Source organism: Globicephala melas, chromosome 2, assembly GCF_963455315.2.
Source record: "Globicephala melas chromosome 2, mGloMel1.2, whole genome shotgun sequence".
Classification (NCBI taxonomy): Eukaryota; Metazoa; Chordata; class Mammalia; order Artiodactyla; family Delphinidae; genus Globicephala; species Globicephala melas.
Genome location: NC_083315.2, coordinates 60,494,738 through 60,515,947, shown reverse-complemented (window position 1 = coordinate 60,515,947; position 21,210 = coordinate 60,494,738).

Here is a 21,210-nt window from a genome sequence, read left to right as displayed (position 1 = left end):
CCAGTGAGAATAGTCTCTCTGGTCTCTGCCACCTGGAAGGTGCACACGTCAGTGTGCATTTGGCAGCCTGTTGAAGAGACTGGGATTCCTAGCAGTCTCTTTGTCCAGCCATGCCAGCTCTCAGGGGAGTTTATCATGTAGGGTCTCAGTCCATATGGGGGCCTTTGTCATCTCAACCCTCATTGCTTTATTAGTGATGTGACAAAGGTCTTTAATTTCTTAGACTATTTTTTTTTTTTTTTTTTTTTTGCGGTACGCGGGCCTCTCACTGTTGTGGCCTCTCCCGTTGCAGAGCACAGGCTCCGGACGCGCAGGCTCAGCAGCCATGGCTCACGGGCCCAGCCGCTCCGCGGCATGTGGGATCTTGCGGGACTGGGGCACGAACCCGTGTTCCCTGCATCAGCAGGCATACTCTCAACCACTGCACCACCAGGGAAGCCCTCTTAGACTATTTTTGAGACTAAACTTTCTGGATCTTGTGAGGGCTACATCCTTTACACTATCTTGTAGGGATGCCTCTTACACCTTATTGGTTTGAGTCACTATTAGGACCCTACTTGGCAACGGCCAGACGATGGATCCTTTAAATTGGAAAAACGTCTAAATTAATAAAATATTTTAGAGAGCTCTCATCATAAATAGCTATTTTATTGGTACCTATGAAAAGAATAAACTAAAGGGTGGCTACAAGAACTATAACTACTAATTTTAAGAACTCCCTAATGAGAAAAAAAAACAAAACAAAACAGTTTGGTAAGCCTTAAAGAGTTTGGTATCCCAGCTTCCCCTCATAGGGAACAAGGTGGAAATTTTTAAAGGGTTATTTAAAAATAAGGTAAATAAAACAAATTTTGAAAATAGTGGAGAGATTCCCTGGTGGCACAGTGATTAAGAATCCACCTGCCAACGCAGGGGACACGGGTTCGATCCCTGGTCCGGGAAGATCCCACATATATGCTGCGGAGCAACTAAGTCCATGGGCCACAACTACTGAGCCTGCGCTCTAGAACACGTGAGCCACAACTACTGAGCCCACGTGCCACAACTACTGAAGCCCGTGTGCCTAGAGCCCATGCTCTGCAACAAGAGAAGCCACAACAATGAGAAGCCCGTGCACCGCAACGTAGAGTAGCCCCTGCTCGCTGCAACTAGAGAAAGCCCGCACACAGAAACGAAGACGGAACACAGCCAAAAATAAAAACAAATAAATAAATAAATTTATTTTAAAAAAAGAAAGTAGTGGAATAAAGAGAAATCAGGAAGGGAAGAGTCACTGGACTCTTCCAGCAGAATGGAAATCTTTAGATGGTTATTAAGAAACGGGATAAATAAAACAGACATTGATGGGATTAAAACAAAGATTTTAATACAGCATTACCTAACATTGGATGGGCCAAAGGGACCCCCTATTGATCCCCTCAAACATTAAAGGGCCCCAAACATGTCTACTCTATTTACCCCTACTTTAGAAAAATTTTAGAGGCTGGAAGAAAAAAAAATACACTGAAAAACCTGACCAGCAATCGCTTAGGGCAACAGTTAGACCAATTAATCAAGTTAAAGAGCCACAGAAGGCCCTGGGACCCTTTGCTCCCCACCTCAGTGGGGACCCAAAACCTTTTAAACAGGAGTGGATAAAACAGCCAGGGGATACAAGGAAAGAGTTCCTGGGACTCCTTGTGAAACCGAGTCCCCCTAAAACCGAGTTCCCCTGCCAAGTTTATGATTAACCTCTCTATCCAAAACTTTATTCCCTTTCTTGTCCCATTCCTGTTTCCCTTAGGATTGAGGTGTATCAAAGAAAAAGGGAGATTAAAACTGAGCAGGACCCTGTAGGGCCTTCCCCATGACAAGACCCCACTGTGTCCCCCACTCCTTTCTTGTAGAAAAAACTTTAGTCTCCTAGACCTTCCCCAAGTTTCCAAGAGCAGGCAGAAGAAGTTAATAAGAGAAGTGAGGGAATGCAGAAACAAAGGAAAAGCAGTCGTCAATCAAGAAAAGTAATGGTAGCTTAAACAACAGTTCAGTGATAAAACAGAGTCCCAGTTCCTCCTCAAGGGCTATAGATAACAATCTGGTGCATATCTTAGAGTTGTTCTGCAGAAATTAAGACCACCCCACACCTGGTAAAGGATGGTGGAGCCCAGACTGGTTGGAACCAGAAGATTGGTGATAAAGATTCCTGAAATATCACCCTACTACCTCACCACCAGCCAATCAGAAGAAAGTCCACAAGCTGCAACCATCACCCCTAAAGTTGCCTTTAAAAACCCTTCCCTGGTGGTCCGGTGGTTAAGAATCCGCCTTCCAATGCAGGGGACGTGGGTTCGACCCCTGGTCGGGGAACTAAGATCCCACATACCGCGGGGCAACTAAGCCCGAGTGCCACAACTACTGAGCCCACACTCCGCAAACTACAGAACAGAGCCTCCACTCTGGAGCCCCTGCACCACAACTACAGAGCCCACGTGCTCTGGAGCTCACGCGCCGCTATTAGAGAGTCTGTGCGCTGCAGTGAAGATCCCATGTGCCACAACTAAGACCCGATGCAGCCAAAAAAGAAAAAAATACCCTTCCCTGAAAGCCACAGGGGGGTTCAGGTGTTTTGAGCATAAGCTGTCCATTCTCATTGCTTAGTGTCCTGCAATAAACGCTGTACTTTCTTTCACCACAACCCAATGTCAGTAAATTGGCTTTGCCGTGGAGTCGGGTAAGTGGACCCAAATTCGATTTGGTAGCAGGGGTAAGATAAAGACTTGCTGATGGGGTCCTAATGGAGGCTATGGTTAAAGGTATAAGAGTTAACAGAATCGGGATGAAAGTTTATAAGGAAATTGGTGTATCTGAATGGGCTTTTTGTAATATGGTTGCATCTCTTTTGCCTGATGGTACTGTGAGGATAGACATTGTGTCTCACTGGGAAACGCTTCCCCCACCTGGTATTTTAAGACAGGGCATAGAAATCCAACCTTCAGGCAATGTTAACTGAACATGCTATAGAAACCGGCAGGGTTGCCTGAACCCACACAGTGTGAGGTAAAACCTGGGGACTAATATTCAGGTGCTAACATGAGCAATAGTGAAAGATTTTTGCCTCTAGGGTGAACTGGTCTGGGGTTGACTTGTGCGCTTGGAAAGAGGGTCTTCGTTGAATGCCTCATGCAAACTTTTGAAGGCATGATACACTGAACCCTGACATTGTAGAATATAAAAATCCTTTGATTTCTAGTTTAGTTGGAAATCTCTCTGATACAAAGAAGCAAATTAAAGAAAATGTAGTTGGGCAAATCAATCTTTTGGTATCATTTAGACAGCAGCCCAGTTCTTCAGGAAATTGAAAGCAACTTTGTCTTGCAAAACTTACAAAATCAGAAATATAAATACAGCATGCAATAGCCTGAGACTGAGCCTAGTTAATTTGATCAGGTAGAACTTGAAACCAAAGGAAAAAAGAGGAAAAGTGACCTTTTAAAAACTACAAACTGCTGGAAAGGTTCCCTTACCCAAAATCTTGTTCACAGCCTGATTCTAGTTCATGCCTGATTCATGAGTAAAATTTTTAAATGAAAGCTATGAGGTCTCTGGTTGTGTCTGTCTATAGGTCTCAATGTGTATATTATTGGTGTGGTATTTTTCTACCTCTTGATAGTATTGCCAATATTAATTTGTGAAAGAGCTTTATTTAATTGGCTTAAAAGTAAGCACTTATAAATGAAATATTTCTAAATTTCAAAAGTGTAATAGAAACGAACCCAAATGTTTTTCAAGTTCATGTGATGTAGGACTACTCTTTAGTAAATAAAAGCAAATTTTTAATTTTTGGTTTAATTTAAATAGGCATGTCTTAATGTTATCAGCATTAAAATTAAAACTCAAACAGGGAAGCCATATGGGAACATATGTTTATGTATGACTGATTCACTTTGTTATAAAGCAGAAACTAACACACCATTGTAAAGCAATTATACCCCAATAAAGATGTTAAAAAAAAAATTAAAACTCAAAACTTTTATTCTACCCAAGTTTACCAAAAGTCAAATAAGTTTATGTTATCTCTGTTACAAAATTTGTCAGCAAGAAAAATATCTTGGGATGATGGGTGATTTAAGAGAGGAAAAAACAGTGTTTCAGCAGAAACTGTAACACAACGGTTGTGGATATTAGATTCTAGTTCTGTGTATCATCTTTGAGGTTTTGTTTTTCTATAAACTGGACTGTATCCTGAATTCTTATAGTTTCCTCAAAGATTTGACTACAAAGCTCCAAACTTTTCCAATTTTTCTCCTACTTTGACTTGGAATCATTGAGAACTAAAACTGCACTTTTCTGAAGCCCTGCAAACTAAATCTAGATGACTTGATAGAAATTTCAGAGAAATCACAAGAGCTCATGTTTAGGCAATTTTAATTTCTGTTGTCTGGGCCACTCAGGAAGCTTACATACCTGACAACATCATCAGAGACATTTCAAACTTCAAAAGGTGCTTCGACCCTGACGTCTAGAAGTCTTCTTGACTGACAGCTCTCAGGACTCAGACACTGGGTTTGTAATTTGCTCCAATCCTTAATGCCTCTTATTAAATACCCGATTGCTTGCACCTCATAGGCCTAACTTTGAGAATCCCTCTGTATCACCATTTCCTAAAATGAATTTTACTGACCTGCTGTCAGGGCTAAGAGAGTGGTTTAAGGAAGTGGAACTATCCACCAACTCAGCTTCTACGGTGAAAATTCTTTAAAAGTTTCAAAGGCAGGACTGTAGGGAAGCAAAACTTGCCACCCCAAAATGTCTCTTTGGAATGCAGATTATTTCAAGATGAGAACAATCAAAAGACTCAGGAGGAAACTTTTGACCTTCTCCCTAACTGCCTAAAGAAGTTAGATAGAAGGCCTGTTTCAGGAATCACCAGAGACATCGGCAAAGAATATGGGCTAAGTGTGGTGAGGGAAATTCTTAGAGACCAGAGACCACTCTGCATCCCATAGTCTCTGCATGGCCAGCAAACATTTATTTACCAAACATTTGCTTTCCCATCTCCACATCCCTTCAAAGTCCCAAACCCCTACCTCCAGCGTCCTCTTTTGTCTCCAGCTGAAGATGGTGTTTATGGTGAAGGTTGCAGCCATTTTGGCGAGTTACTCAGGTCTTCTGAGTCTTTGTCCTGTGTTCATGTTACTAAATTTTGTTTTATTTTCTCCTGTTAATCTGTCTCGTGTCAATTTCATTCCTAGACCAGCCAGAAGAAACTAGAAAGGTAGAGGAAAATGTTTTCCTCCTGACAGACCTCAGTAAGTCCCCTAATAAAACTGAAACCCGCTGCTCTGACGTTGTGCATTTTTTTCAGTTGATAGTACCGAGGCTTGGTCTGGATTTCCTGCAGTCAGAGAGGCTCCCCAAAGCACAAGGAGACCCCTCTGTCTCTGTCCTCAGTGCCAGCCCCAGTGGGCCCTTGAAATGGTATAGATTTGTGCCAGTCCTGTGCTGGGGCCTCCTGCTAACCCCTGCTCTGGGACGCATTGAAACTGAGTCCCCCTAAAACTGAGTTCCCTTACCGAGTTTATGATTAATCTCTCTGTCCAAAACTTTATTCCCTTTCTCATCCCCTCTGACTTCAATCCTGTTCTAACTGTGCTACCAGAGTCAGATGACTAAAATTGTTGTTGTCAATAACATCGTTAACGTACTAAAATTGCTGCTGTAGCCATCATCAACAATGTACAAACTCAGGTTGTTTCTCCAGGACAAGATGAGCTAACAGACCCTCAAGCCATGAACCACTTGGCCAGAGATTGTAAACCAGAGACATCCTGACTCCTATGATTAAGAAATGTCACAGAAATGTCACAAGACCGTAATTAACCCCAACTTCTTTGTTCTTCCCCTTTAAAAAACCTTTAACTCAAAGACCGAGTGGGAATGGATCTGAGGCTTGTCTCCTACTCCCTTGCTTGGCGCCCTGCAATAAACACTGTACTCTCCTTCGCCACAACCTGGTGTCAGCAGATTGGCTTTGCTGCACATCAGACAAACAGACCCAAATCTGGTTCGGTAACACTAGCTGCTGGCAGACATCCATGAGCATGTGCAGACAGCCTGGGGTTAGAGATAATAATGAGGGGCCCAAGAAGAGGCCGGAGCCACCTTGCAGCTTTGGGGCAACATACATCTTAGTTGCAGCTCCATTATTTATAGGTATATGATTATAAACTGTTTTTGTATAGTTTCATGATTTTTAAAGTTCTACTGTTTCTGCTCATTAAAAAAAACCCTATATTTTCTGAAAATGTTGTAATTAACAGGTATTGCTATTATTATTTTTAAAGATATTACTATCTAAAAATAAAACTGAATTACAGTCATATTTGCTCACTGTAGAACACTAAGGAAAAGGACAAACATGAAAAATTAAAACCCCCTGAGTCTTTCATGTTGCGCGAAAGAAGCCAGACACAAAAGAGTACATACTGTTGGATTCCATTTTGACAAAGTTCAAGAACTGGCAAAATGAATTTATGGTGTTAGAAGTGGTTCTCTCATGGGGTAGTAACTAGGAGAGGGGATGGGAGAACTTTCTGGGCTGCTGGAAATTTCTCTGTCTTGATCTGTGTGTTTACATATGTAAAAATTCACCTGAGCCATAAACTTGTGACATTTGCATCCTATGGAATATATACAATTAAAATGTAAAGAAAAACATTCATCTTTTTCTAATAGATTCTTTTTCCTATAAAAAAACAATGGGCCTAGGGCTTCCCTGGTTGTGCAGTGGTTAAGAATCCACCTGCCAATGCATGGGACACAGGTTCGAGCCCTGGTCTGGGAAGATCCCACATGCCCTGGAGAAACCAAGCCTGTGCACCACAACTACTGAAGCCCGTGCACCTGGAGCCTGTGCTCCACAGCAAGAGAAGCCACCACAATGAGAAGCCCGTGCACTGCAACGAAGAGTAGCCCCTGCTCGCCTCAACTAGAGAAAGCCCGCCAGCAGCAGTGAAGACCCAACACAGCCAAAAATAAATAAATAAAATAGATAAATTGAAAAACAAAACAAAAAAACATGATGGGCCTTTACAAAGAGGACACTGCTTCTCTAATTAGGAGTTAAACCCAAATCAAGCTTTAGTGCAAATCTTCGATCCTTAGGTACAGTGGAAGGAAGGAAGTCCCTGGCTGTGGGTGAGCGAATAGTCACTGGGGGCAGAGCCCAGAGGACCAGGGAGGGTACTGGAAGCCCCCGCCCTGAGAAGCTCTGCACAGCACTGCCCTCTGGCAGGGAGGGGGCAGCAATTCGCTCAGTGGGTTCCCGCAAGGATGACAGCATTGCCACATCTGAACCTCTGTCCTGCTGGCCCAGAAGGCAGACATCAGACTCACTGTTTATGGGGCCAATGAATCAAAAACTGGCTTTTAGGGCTTCCCTGGTGGCGCAGTGGTTGAGAGTCCGCCTGCCAATGCAGGGGACACGGGTTCATGCCCCGGTCTGGGAAGATCTCACATGCCACGGAGCGGCTGGGCCCGTGAGCCATGGCCGCTGAGCCTGCGCGTCCGGAGCCTGTGCTCCACAATGGGAGAGGCCACAACAGTGAGAGGCCCGCGTACCACAAAAAAAAAAAAAAAAAAAAAAAACTGGCTTTTATCAAAAACTGCTGGACATCCAGTGCTGGGCTGCCCAGGGACAAATGCCCATACATTGCTCTTTCTGGAGATTCTCCATCTGACAACTCCACACCACCGCTGGAGGCAGAAGCCAGAAGCTCACTTTCCCAGCATCCCTTATACCTGGTACACAGGCAAGCCGATGACTTGGGCTCCACCAATCAAATGCTCCCTTGTGAAATTTTAGTTGAGAAGGTAGTGACATGGAGAGGCAGCACCATGTGGAAGGTATCTGGCACCCATGGTGGCAGAGACCTCCAGCCTGGGCCAGCTGCAGCATGTGAGCCCTGTGGGGTCAGTGGGTGGCCACCAAGGCATCCCTGGATGTGATTCAACTGACGTTCCTGACACCATGGCATCCAAGCCTGATTATCTTCCTTCCCGGAGATTTTGTGAACTATATAGTATCCCTTGATAAATTCCTTCCCTGAGAAATATTAGCTAGAGTGAAGTCTGTTCTTGACAACTAAGAATGCTCAATGAATCAATAGTAAACAACTATTATATTGCTAAAAGTCCACCACATTTCTACATGACAAACATCGTTTGCAACTAAATTAATACAGCTAAGATGGACCATCATGTACCATCCTACTTTTAATTTATGCCCTATAGACTCATTATGGGGACATTCTGGGAACCAAAGAGAGGAAGTCTCATAACAAAGTGGTGTTTGATGGAAACAAATAGGTTTGGTATGGGGACTGCCACTGTAACACCTGTCATTCCAGCACCCTGAGATAAACATAAACCATATGTGGACTGAAAAAAAATGCACAATGTGAGAACTGTGAGTTTCAGTTTTATTGGGGGACTTACTGAGGAATATAGCCCAGAAGACAGCCGCTCAGATAGCTCTGAGGAACTGATCCAAAGAGGTAAGAGGGGAGGTCCGTATATACGTGATTTTGGAGAAGGGGTACATGCAGTCAAACACACATCTCGGTAGAAGGTTACTGTTAGTCATGAGGAACCGATATCCCAGTAAATTATTTTAATGCTTTTCTAAGTATGAGAAGATGCAAGAATCTGGGTTCAGACAATTTTCTCCTGAAAATATCTAACTTCTGAGGGCCTGTTCTACCTGTTTTCCCAGAGCACAGAGTGCTTCATTCCTTCATTCCTGCATTCCTTTTAGGGTAAACTGTAGGTAGAACTTGATGGTGGGCATACATTTTGATGTATTTCCCTTAGTCCTTGTTTCCTGGATCCTGTATCTCTCCTGTTTTCGGTACCTTACTTAGAAAGAGTACATGAAATGTAAAATGTTGAGATCCTGCTTATCTGACAATGTCTTTATTCTACCCTCACCCTGATGGAAAGTTTAGCTGGATATAGAATTCTGGAATTGCTGCTGAAAAATCCAAATCCATTCTGATTCCTGAGTTTTCACATTTGTCTTTTTCCCCCCCTCCAGTCGCTCATAGGACCTTCTCTTTATTTTGGCTGCTTCAAATTTCACAATGCATCTTGTCACATTAGTTCCTGGGCTGGTTACTGGGTGAGCCATTTTATTATTTTATTTTATTATTATTATTTTTGTTGTTGTTGTTGTTGTTGTACGTGGGCCTCTCACTGCTGTGGCCTCTCCCATTGCAGAGCACAGCCTCCAGACGCACAGGCTCAGCGGCCATGGCTCACGGGCCCAGCCGCTCCACGGCATGTGGGATCTTCCCAGACCGGGGCACGAGCCCATGTCCCCTGCACCGGCAGGCGGACTCTCTACCACTGCGCCACCAGGGAAGCCCTATTTTATTTTATTTTATTTATTTATTTACTTGGCTGTGTCAGGTCTTAGTTGCAGCACACAGGCTCTTCATTGTGGCAGGCAGGCTCTCTAGTTGTGGCGCACGGGTTCAGTAATTGCAGCACACAGGCTTAGTTACCCCGTGGCATGTGGGATCTTGGTTCCCTGACCAGGGATCAAACCTGCTTCGCCTGCATTGGAAGGTGGATTCTTAACCACTGGACCACCAGGGAAGTCCCAGTAAGCCCTTTTAATCTGGAAACTCACATCATCAAATTCCTGGACATTTTCTTGTATAATTTATTTCATAATTTCTCCCTTTTTTTTTCTCTTTTCTCTATTTCTAGAACTCCCAGTAGTTATATGTGAACCTCCTGGATTTATCTTTTTTTTTTTCTTTTCTCTCCTGTACTTCATTTCTTGGTCTCTTTATTCCACCTAATGAGAGACACCCTACTTCAGCTACCAGCCCCTCTGTTGCAATTTTTATTTCCACTATCCATTGTCTAGTTTCCTAGGGCCGTTTACTGTATCTGCATTTGGACACAATATGGACATGACAGTTTCTCAAATCTCTGAAGATATTAATCATAGGGTTTTTTTTTTAAGTTTTTTTGTTTTCAGTTTTCTTTTGTTCGCTGTATCATCTCTGTTTCCTCTGAGTTCCTTTTTCTATTTTTGGTCCCTACCTTTCATGTTAGAAGTTTCCTCAAATGCCTGCTAATTTTTGGCAGATCCCTAGTTTTTCTGCGTGGACTCCAAATTTAACAGTCAGGACCGAAAAGGCTGACCAGTTTGGAGCAGGTGAGCAGGGCTTGCCCAGCTGTGGCTTTGGGGCAAGATCACCAGAGGGGACTCTGACAGATCCCCAATGTCAGCGGCTGTATGACTTTTCACTTAGGCTGATCATTTTCCCCAAGGAAGAATCTTGTAATTTTCAGTATGAGACCTCTCACTTACCTCACTGTGGCTGGTGTCCCCAGGCCCAGAGCCTTCCTGGTTCAAGGAATCCAAGGAGCAAACCTCACGCTTTGACCCAGAAACCCTCCAGTGCTCTGTGCACACAGCTACGATCATCACATTCATACAACTTTCTGTGCTGCCGCATCGTTACCAAAATTGTCATGAGCATTTCTCACTTATTATTAAATACTAGTGAGCTATCTCTTGGAAAAGTTGCATCACATTCTGTGAACGAGGTTATCTGTGCCTTATTCTTTTAAGTTCAAAACTCTGAGGTTCAGAATTCAACTTGGGTGATAAGGTAGGAACAGATCATGTCAGGTCACAACCAAGGGGTGGGGGGGATTGGTGCTTTTATTTATTCCCATACCTGCAGCGTTCGACATCTCTATTCCAGACACTGGGCCAGGTGATGGCTTAGAGGAGGGGTCCAAGGGCCATGCGGGCCCTGCCCTCAGGGACAACACAGTTAGGGGAGGCGGTGAGAAAGCCATGAAGCAGGGAAGGCTAGAAGGACTCTGGACTCCAAAGAGAGGGGTGAAGCGGGATTTTCTCCAGGAAGGCTCAGTGGCCTCCATGGGCTCTCAGATGAGAATCCAGGAAAGGAGAAGCTTGCTGGTTTCATGCCAATTTCGTCCTCTCCAAGGCAACAGTTGAAGGATCAGTTCCAGAGAGCAAATGAGAACGGAACGGGAGAGGATGAAACAGGGAGGGGTTAGTTAGATCACAGCTCGGAATCAAGTCAACCAGGTTGGCTATGGTTCTGCCTCTTACCAGCTGATGACCTAAGAAACTTAATGAATCTTCACTGAGAGTGTCCACCTCGGTGTATGAGTCACCTGACAGGGTCATCGGAAGGCAGAGAATACCGTCCTCAGAACCCTCTGCAGAAGCCTTGCACTCCAGAACCATGGGTGTGGACCTTCCCGTGGAGGAGTGAGGTGATGGGTGGAAGGAAACTGGACAGTGCCCAAATGGGGCAGACAGGTCCAATCAGGGCACCTTTCGCTTTCCTTCTTTGGGGCAATGTAAGGGAAACCTATGTAGGCATAGAGGAACAGAGGGAAAAGGAGAGGCCAGGGTGGGAGGCAGGGCCTGGAGTCCAGGTGCAGGGGATTGAGGGAGTGGGGGCAAAGCCGGTGAGAACAGGAAGGAGATCGGCTTCAGAGAAAGCTCTTTCTGAGTCACACCATGCCTGGCAGTGATGAGAAGGCCTCGGGGTGAGGGAGGAGTAAAACAAATTGCAAGATGGGAAATGACTCCCTGGGCACTGTATCTCTGCCTGGGGCCCTGCCCTGTACCCCTACAAGAGGGAAGAACTCGGCCCCCACTGAGCAGCACACAGCCTTGCTCAGCTTCCTGACACTCACCCCGCAGGCCACCCGCATCTCTGTCTCATCCTGACCTCCTGGTCCATGGCTCCCGAATCCTCCTCAGCCCCCTTTAACACACTGCCAATGGGGGCCAACCAGACAGCCTCAACAGAAGTAGAGAGGTGTGCTCCCAGCCTGCTTGCCTCCCAAGCATCTGGATTCAGAAAAATCAAAAAGAGCCTGGTTTTTCATTTCTGCCCCCGGAAAAGCCCGTAGCTTTCCCTGTCTGTATTGATAGAATATAGTGAATGTTTACTATGTGCAGGGCATGTTCCAGGCATTATTCCACATAATCTTCACACTTCCCTTATGAGGTAGGTTCCAATGCTTTCCCTGTTTTACAGATGAGGAAACTGAGGCCTAGACAGAATGGGGGTTTGCCCAAAGATACAGCACTAACTGGAGACAGAGCTGGGATTCAAACTCAGGTTATCCCTCTCCCAGGCCTGGGCTCTCAGCCCCATCACCATGCCATTGAGAAGTGGACCTGAGGACACTAATGAGAGCAGTAACAATGTGACAAAACCCTGCAAACTGTAGAGCAGTGACCTCATTACCCAAAGTGAGCTAGGCTGAGAGACCTGGAAAGGCCCTTAAGGATCATTTCTTTGGTTTCCCATGGTACAGATTGGAAGACCCCAGAGAGGGGCGGAGACCTACCCTGGGTCACTAGAGCAAGGCAGGAGCAGAAGCAAGCCTGAAGCCAGGCCTCGAGGCCCCCAAAGAGCTAGAGGGGCCCAAGTCAAGAGTGGCCACTTAGAGGGACTTCCCTGGTGGTCTAGTGGTTTAGAATCCACCTTCCAATGCAGGGGTCGCAGGTTCAATCCCTGGTTGGGGAACTAAGATCCCACATGCCGCGGGGCAAATAAGCCCGCGCACCATAACTACTGAGCCCGCGCGCTCTGGAGCCAGCACCACAACTAGAGAGAAGCCCGCGCGCCACAACAAAAGATCCCGCGTGCCACAACTAAGACCCATCACAGCCAAATAAATAAATAATTTTTTTAAATATAATAATAATAATAATAAACTCAGCCTCATAGAAGATTTATCATTTAAAACAAACCAAAAAAAAAAAAGGAGTGGCCATTTGGAGAGGCATGGCTGACTCCTCCCCACAGCCTGCCCTGTGTAAGGCCAGCTGGGCAATCACTGCAGACTTCCACAGAGTAGGTCCCTGGCTATGACAGTGGGGAAGACCAGAGCAAGAAGAGGAGGTGATGAGAAGGCCTTTATTTCCCAGGCCTTGGAAGAACTTGAACAAACAAAGCAATTTCACCTTGAACTCCAATCCCCGTCATCCCTCCCCAGCTGGCCCTGATCTGGGGCTGTAATTCAGCATGGCTGACTCAGAAGGAGCCCCGGATCCCTTGAGTTGAGGTCTGCGGTCAGGCCACTCTGGACTCACTTCAAGATCTTGGCAAATCAGGTCAGCACCAAACCCAGGATGTCAATTCCAGTCTACACACTGGCTCTGTTGCTTTCCTCTCTGATCTGTCTCCTCAGCCCCTTCCCACCACACCACACCCCCAGACCCATCCCAGCCACCACACACGGCCTCTCCCTGCACCCATCACTTCCCCAGACAAGGATCAATCATAATAGAATTTCAACAAAACTACAGCCCACTTGAAAGCGTACTTGTCAGGAAGCACACACGCCATGTAGCGCACTTCATGACTACAATCTACACTCTCCCTTATGTTTTACATTGGACAATATGATATTTCTCTTTTTTTCCCCCCCCAAAATGTTACCTGCTGGCAAATAAAGGATGTATTTAAAGTACACATATAAGAGACAGAAAGAGTGGTGGTTGCTTCAAGCTAAGGGGATGATATCTAAAGGGAATGGGTTTCTTTGGGGGGGATGAACACGAGAATGTTCTAAAATTGATTTATGTAATGGCTGTACAACTCTCTGAACATACTAAGAACCATTGAATTATACACTTTAAGTGAGTGAATTGTGTAGTATGTGAACTGCATCTCAGCAAAGCTGTTACCACACACACACACACACACACACACACACACACACATGCACACACAGGCTCACACACTCACAAGCTGACATCCTCCTAACCCTTCTGTTGTGTTTATCAGCCCGCAGATCACCCGGAACAGTAAAAGTTGTCCCTACACAGCCACTTGACCCAGGAGTCCAATAGTGTTGGATCACTTCCAACAAATTCGGAGCAGCAGTTTTTTAGAAAAAAAAATATTTTTAAAAATTTATATGTATTTTATATATTATATTTGTATATTTATATATTATATTTGTTTATCTTATATTTATATATATTTTCTATCTGCACTTGTCAAGAGTGGTCGTTGTTCTCCTATAGGGGAGGGGCCAGGCATGACTTTCTGATAAAGAGAGTCTGGCGGGAGCCTGTTTTGCCTCACTGATGACCTTGAGCCTGGAATGACATCAGCCCGGGAAGGTCAAGTCTCACAGGCAGCACTGGGGCAATGAGCTTCCACAAAGAAAAGCAGTCAACTTGTTTTCCTTCATAGACTCTTAGAACCAAGGTGAAATTTGTATATTTCTGACTTAAAGCCAATCTCTTTAAGTGGGTCCCACAGTCCTCCGTGGAAGGAACCCTAATTGGCACGGTGTGAAAGACTATGGTCCTCTTCTTGATAGCACCCCAACTCTGGTCAGGCCTCCATCCTTCCCCCTCAGCCCGTGTGTCTGGGGCACTGACCCCCAGGACTGGCCCAGGCCAGAGGCTATCAGCTTCATCCTACCCCCTCGCCCGTCACTGGTTGAAGAACAGGCCTGTGATCAGTCTGAGCCTGTGATCAATAAGACGTGAGGAAGGGTATGAGGACGGCTTCTGGGAGAAAGGCTTCTTCACTTTTCTGAAAGAATTTCTAGAAGCATATCTTTCTCTTTGGACAAGGATGACTATGTTAGTTATCTATTCCTGCTTAACAAACTACCCCAAAACTTAGTGGCTTAAACAACAAATGTTTGTTACCTCACAGTTCCTGAGGGCCAGGAATCCAGGAGCAACTCTGCTGGATGGCTCTAGCTTAGGGTTTCTCATGAGAGCTGCTGTCGCCTGAGGTTTGTCCAGGGCCAAGGATGAGCTTCCAAGCTCATTGGATTAAACTGGCGCTACCTCAAGACCTTTCAGTGGCTGCTGGCAGGGGGACTCAGTTCTCCCGGGATGTTGGTCAGAGGCCTCAGTTTTTCACCTCAGGGGCATCTTCCAGGGTTACTTGAGTGTCCTCACAACATGGCAGCTGGCTTTTCCCAGAGCAAGTGATCTGAGTGACAGCAAGCTGAGAGCTGCATTCTCTTTTATGCCCTAATCTCTGAATTTACACGCTGTCACTTCTGCTTTTTTCTATTCGTTAGAAGCGAGTCCCTAAGTCAAGCCCCACTCAAGGAGAAGGGAATTGGGTTTCCACCTTTTAAAGGAAATGTCAAGGAATTTGTGGACATATTTTAATCCTCACTGAGGAAGCCTACAGCCCCCCAAATTCTGAGCAGCCATCTTTGCAATTACAAAGGGGAGCCAGTTTTTAGAAAGACGTAAAGAAATCAGGCCCTTGATGCCACTGTAGAAATGCTGGATTAAACCAGCTCTAAACCGAGCCTACTTGGAGACTTTCCAGTTACATGAGCCGACGAATTCTCTTTATAGTTTCAGCTAGTTTGAGTGGGGATTTCTACTGCTTGGAATCAAATGTCTTCTGATCCCCTGGTAGGAATGAAAAAGACAGCACAGAGTCACATGGTCTAATCACCCGTGGCGCATATATATATATATATATATATATATATATATATATATATATATATATATATATATATTTTCAGTTGTACCACACAGCTTGTGGGATCTAAGTTCCCCAGCCAGGGATTGAACCTGGGCCACAGCAGTGAAAGCACTGAGCCCTAACCACTGGACCACCAGGGAATTCCCAACCTATGGTATATTTCAAGGACAATCCTACCCACTGCCTGGACAGTATACAGGACACTGCCCACCCACCCACTGGGCTGCCCTGCGCACAGGAGCCAGTGAGCTCTTTCTTAAGTAACAATCAGCCTAGGAGCGCCCTCCATGTGATGAGGAGACTCGGTCAAAAATAAACTCCAGGGACTTCCCTGGTGGTGCAGTGGTTAAGAATCTGCCTGCCAATGCAAAGGACACAGGTTTGAGCCCTGGCCCAGGAAGATCCCACATGCCACAGAGCAACTAAGCCTGTGCGCCACAACTACTGAGCCAGCGCACTAGAGCCCGTGAGCCACAACTACTGAAGCCCGTGTGCCTAGAGCCGGAGCTCCGCAACAAGAGAAGCCACCGCAATGAGAAGCCCGCGCACCACAACGAAGAGTAGCCCCCGCTCACCGCAACTAGAGAAAGCCCGCATGCGGCAACAAAGACCCAATGCAGCCATAAATACATAAATAATTAATTTTTTTAAAAAAAGAATAAACTCCAGGACAGTCACACAGCTGGCATTTTCTCGTTTTGTTTCCCAGACAGAATGTTCAAATACTAGATTTTTAAGATCAAAACCAAACCCAGGGAGACCTTTTAGTTGAGTCCCAGCAATGAGACCAGGTTCGTGCACTCAGACTTTGATGGGTCCTACACCCTCCCTATGCCTTCAACTTCCAACTCTGTTCAACACCTGCATGTCATGGAAAAATCGTAAACAATTTTAAGAATCTGACAAATATGTGGTCGAGTTTCATATCTACCCCAACCAGCTGTGGGGCTCGGGGCAAATGCTCAGCTTCCTCATCTGTTCATGGAAAAATTAGCCCCAGCCCACCAAGTATAGTAGGAAGTAATGAAATCATATATAGAGATATATATATATGTATTTACATATGTATATTATTTTTTCCTCCCTTTCTGTTCCTGCCAGTGCCCACACTGAAACTTTCACCTTCTCAAAAGTGACGGGAAGTTATCGTCCACCCTCACCAAGCCCTTCACAATGGGAACGTGAATTCTCTGAGGGGTGCGGTTGGATTCATGAGCAGGCATGCCCGGGCCCCTCTTGGCTCTCTCAGGAGGGCTAGCCAGTGCTTACAAAGCCCTTGTTCTCTCCTCTCCCCTCATCTCTTGCATTCTGGAACTATCCTGTAGTTCTCAGAGTGGAGGTAGTACACTTTTAACTCCATCTAAAATTCTGCCTATGACCGAGAAGGTGATTATATTGACTGGGATCAGATTTGGATGGATAAACAGAAAATCCAAACCACAGGCTTACACAAAATAGGAGTGGGTTTTTTCTCACATAAAGGTCAGTCTGGGGCTAGTTGGTCAGTCCTGTGGAAGACTCAGGCTCCATCTTTCTGCTCCATTCATGCCAGCACCCGCTTTGCAGCCCCATGGCCACGTCATGGTCCAAGATGCTGTCAGAGCTCTAACCATGCTTCTGGCCAGAAAAAGGAGGAAGAACTACAGAAGACAAAAGGAGCCCTCCGTGTTGAGCCAGCTCCATGTAAGCAGCCTTCCTCGAGGTCCCACACAAGTCCAGTTACATCCCATTGGCCAGAATTTACCTGAACGATTGCACCTAGCTACAAGGAATGTAGCTTGAAATGTAGTTTTTATCTTGATGGCAACACACCCAGATAGCAGTCTTGACTGCAGTAAATTAGGCCAAGTCAGGGAAGAAGGTGAAGGAAGCCTGGTTCTTCCATCCAAGAATAAAGCTGACATTCTGACCCTGTCTGACATCTGGGTCTATTACTTAATCACTGCAGAACGTGCAGGGGGGCAGAAATGTGCCTGGAAACTCAGAAATCCCCAGCGTGCAGCACAGTGCCTGGCACAGAATAGATGACCAGTATTTTCATTTCTGTGGTAGACACTGTGGGGTAATTCCATGTCTCATGATGACAGCCTCTTCTCTGGGAAAGACCCCAAAAACACAGAGATGGGTCCTGGCCACAGAGGACGATTCTACTCGAGTGTCGACTCACCCAGACTGGACCATTCATGGTCCCTTCCAGAACCTTCCAAAGTTTATGGGAGGAAAGAGCAACAATCCTTCTCTGGCGGCCAAGCAGTGAGGAGTAAGGCCGCGTTCTGTCCACCCGGAGGGAGGAAGTGAATGAAGAGAACGAAACCAGAGCCAGAAAAACTCAGAGAAGAGCTCTAAGCACACAGGTCATGGCCAAGACCTTGTCTCTGTTCCCAGAGCCCCAGAGGCCCAGCTACACCTCTTTCCTTCTGGTAAACCCCAGTCTGCACCACCCAAATCAAGCTGGGTTTCTGTCACTTGCCATCAACAACTCTGACTACTGCAATTACCTTTCCCCTTCCAATAGGGAAGAGACTTCATGTCTATAACACTTTTAATTATAGAGTAATATTTGTCAGAACTCTTTCAGTAGCAAGTGGCAGAAATCTAGCTCAAACTGGCTTAAACAAAAATAAATACATAAATAAATAAAAATTTATTGACATAAATTGGAAAAGTCAGCATAGAAGCTGGTGAGCCAGTGGTGTTTCAGGGCTCACATGCCCTCTCTCCCTGTCTCTCTCTTTTTTTTTTAATTTATTTATTTTATTTATTTATTTTTGTCTCTTTTGGGTCTTCGTTGCTGCGCGCGGCCTTTCTCTAGTTGCGGCGAGCTACTCTTCGTTGAGGTGTGCAGGCTTCTCGTTGCGGTGGCTTCTCTTCTTGCGGAGCATGGGTTCTAGGCATGTGGGCTTCGGTAGTTGTGGCTCGCGGGCTGTAGAGTGTAGGCTCAGTAGTTGTGGCACACGGGCTTAGTTGCTCCACGGCATGTGGGAACTTCCCGGATCAGGGCTCAAACCAGTGTCCCCTGCATTGGCAGGCGACTCTTAACCACTGTGTCACCAGGGAAGCCCTCTCCCTGTCTCTTGATTCTCCTTTCTTCCATGTTGTCTGTGCCCTCCTGCAGCCACCTGCATATGGCAAGAAGCAGCCAAGGCAGCTGCAGACTCCCTGATCCCCAGAGCTCACCCTCCTAGAGGTAGAGGGACCCCCCTACTCCAACAACCACAGATCTTACAGAGGAGGTCTGATTGGCCAGCTGGGGACACATGCAGACCTCTTAGTCAATCATAGTGAACAGGGCCATTATACTAGGCCTGATGGGCAGGATTGTGTCACCGCCCACCCCTGCAGCCAGGGACCAGCAGCCTCTGTGGTTGATGGGGCCTCAGGATGGGAAAAAGACAGTCTCCAATTCAGGGAGGCACTGGGCAGACCACAGACACAGTAATACTATTCTGCACTGTGAAACAAGCAAAAGCTTTGGAGCCAGAGGGACGTGGGTTTAAATCCTAGGTCAACCACTGAATGAACATGTGGTCTTGGACAAGCTACTTCAGCCTTAATTTTTTCATCTTTAAAATGGGGTTAATCAGGAGTTCCCTGGTGGTCTAGTGGTTAGGACTCTGCACTTTCACTGCCATGGCCTGGGTTCAATCCCTGGTCAGGGAACTAAGATCCCACAAGCTGCGCCACGTGGCCAAAAAATAAATAAATTTTTATAAAATGGGGCTAATCATTCCTGCTCTTCAGAGTTGTTGTAAGGATTAAGTAAGATAATAAAGTACTTAGAAAATCATGGGTTCTCAAAGCAGCCCACCTAACTTCATTGCATTTGATAGCACCCTTCTACCCCCTGTGACTTAGCTTAGGGTGTGGATACCATACATGAAAATTACGTGTTTCTTTTCTCGTGCACAGATCCAGGCTGTGTCAAACTGTCACTAAGTCAAACTGCACTCACCCTACCTTATTACCTCCTCAGAGTGAGTTTCTTCTATGTTCTAACCCTACCCTGACTCTAACAAACAGTCTAAATAGTCTGGAGTGGGAGGTGGGAAGAACCTAGAGATGTTTGGAGAGAAATCGGCCCTGGAGACAAGTCTCAAGGTTGTGGCCTTTCTAATATTAAGGAGCAGAAGGTGACTCTTAGAACATTTTTTTTTTTAGAGATATTTTTTTATTCCATTTTTAAATTTTATTTTATTTTTTGATTTTATTTTTGGCTGCATTGTGTCTTCATTGCTGCACGCGGGCTTTCTCTAGTTGTGGAGAGCGGGGGCTACTCTTCCTCGCGGTGCACGGGCTTCTCCTTGCAGTGGCTTCTCTTGTTGCAGAGCACTGGCTCCAGGGGTGTGAGCTTCAGTAGTTATGGAGCGTGGGCTCAGTAGTTGTGGCTCGCGGGCTCTAGAGCACAGGCTCAGTAGTTATGGCACAGGGGCTTAGTTGCTCCGCGGCATATGGGATCTTCCCGGACCAGGGCTCGAGCCCGTGTCTCCTGCGTTGGCAGGCGATTCTTAACCACTATGCCACCAGGGAAGTCCCAGACATTTTTTTATTATTATTAAATTAGCACTAAATTCCTTTTGCTCTTTCTCCCTCCCCCTTCCTTCCTTTCTTCCTTCCTTCCTTCCCTTCTTTCTTTCACCTTAGGAGGGGTCATATGGTCTTCTGAGGGTCAGGAGACCTTCCCAGGATGGAATGACATCTGTCCTCCCTACCCAGGCTGGCGATTACGTAGCCAAGGTTGATAAAGACTGAGTGCTCATGCCCCGGAGGAGAGGGGACCCCACTTGGGGAACTCTTTTTTTTTTTTTTTTTTGTGGTATGCGGGCCTCTCACTGTTGTGGCCTCTCCCGTTGCAGATCACAGGCTCCGGATGCGCAGGCTCAATGGCCATGGCTCACGGGCCCAGCCGCTCCGCGGCATGTGGGATCCTCCCGGACCGGGGCACGAACCCGTGTCCCCTGCATCGGCAGGTAGACTCTCAACCACTGCGCCACCAGGGAAGCCCATTGGGGAACTGTTTCTTTTAGTGGATCCTGGGCTATTCCTTCTGGCCAGAGAGAGTGAAATGAAGGAAACTATGGGACAGAGTTGACAGAACTTTTGTGGTGAGAGTAAAACAGGGTGGAGGAGGGGAGAAGTTAGGACCTGGAAGCCAGGGGACCATAGCCCTCAACAGAGAAGTGTTCCCAGTTTGGGGATCCCTGCAAAGGACATCTCTGAGGGCTGCCCCCTGGTGCCACCCATCACAGCCCTCCTTTGAGAACTTACTCTACAAGGGCCGAGCACCCACATGGACTTCCCAAGGGGTGAGCGCAAGCCCGAGCCCTATTCTTCCCTCATCTACCTGGTGGGTCCCTCCCTGCACCCATAAGACCCCTGTAAATCCAGAGGAGCCCCTGTACCCCAACTTGAGAGGTGAATAAGTAGCCCAGAGTATTCCCTGGCAGGTTTCGGGGAGGAGACACTACGCCTCTCTCTCCCCATCACCACCACTGTCCCCTCCCTGTCCCCAGGCCTTCCTGTGTCCCATGCCCACCCCAGCAGCCTCACTGCCTCACTGACCCTTGCCTCATCCTGAGACAAAGCACAGTTTTAGGACCTCTAGAAGCCCAGGCATTTTATTTTTGACAGCTGTACCCCACATCCGTGCAAACATAGTAAAATATTTTAAACCTCTGTA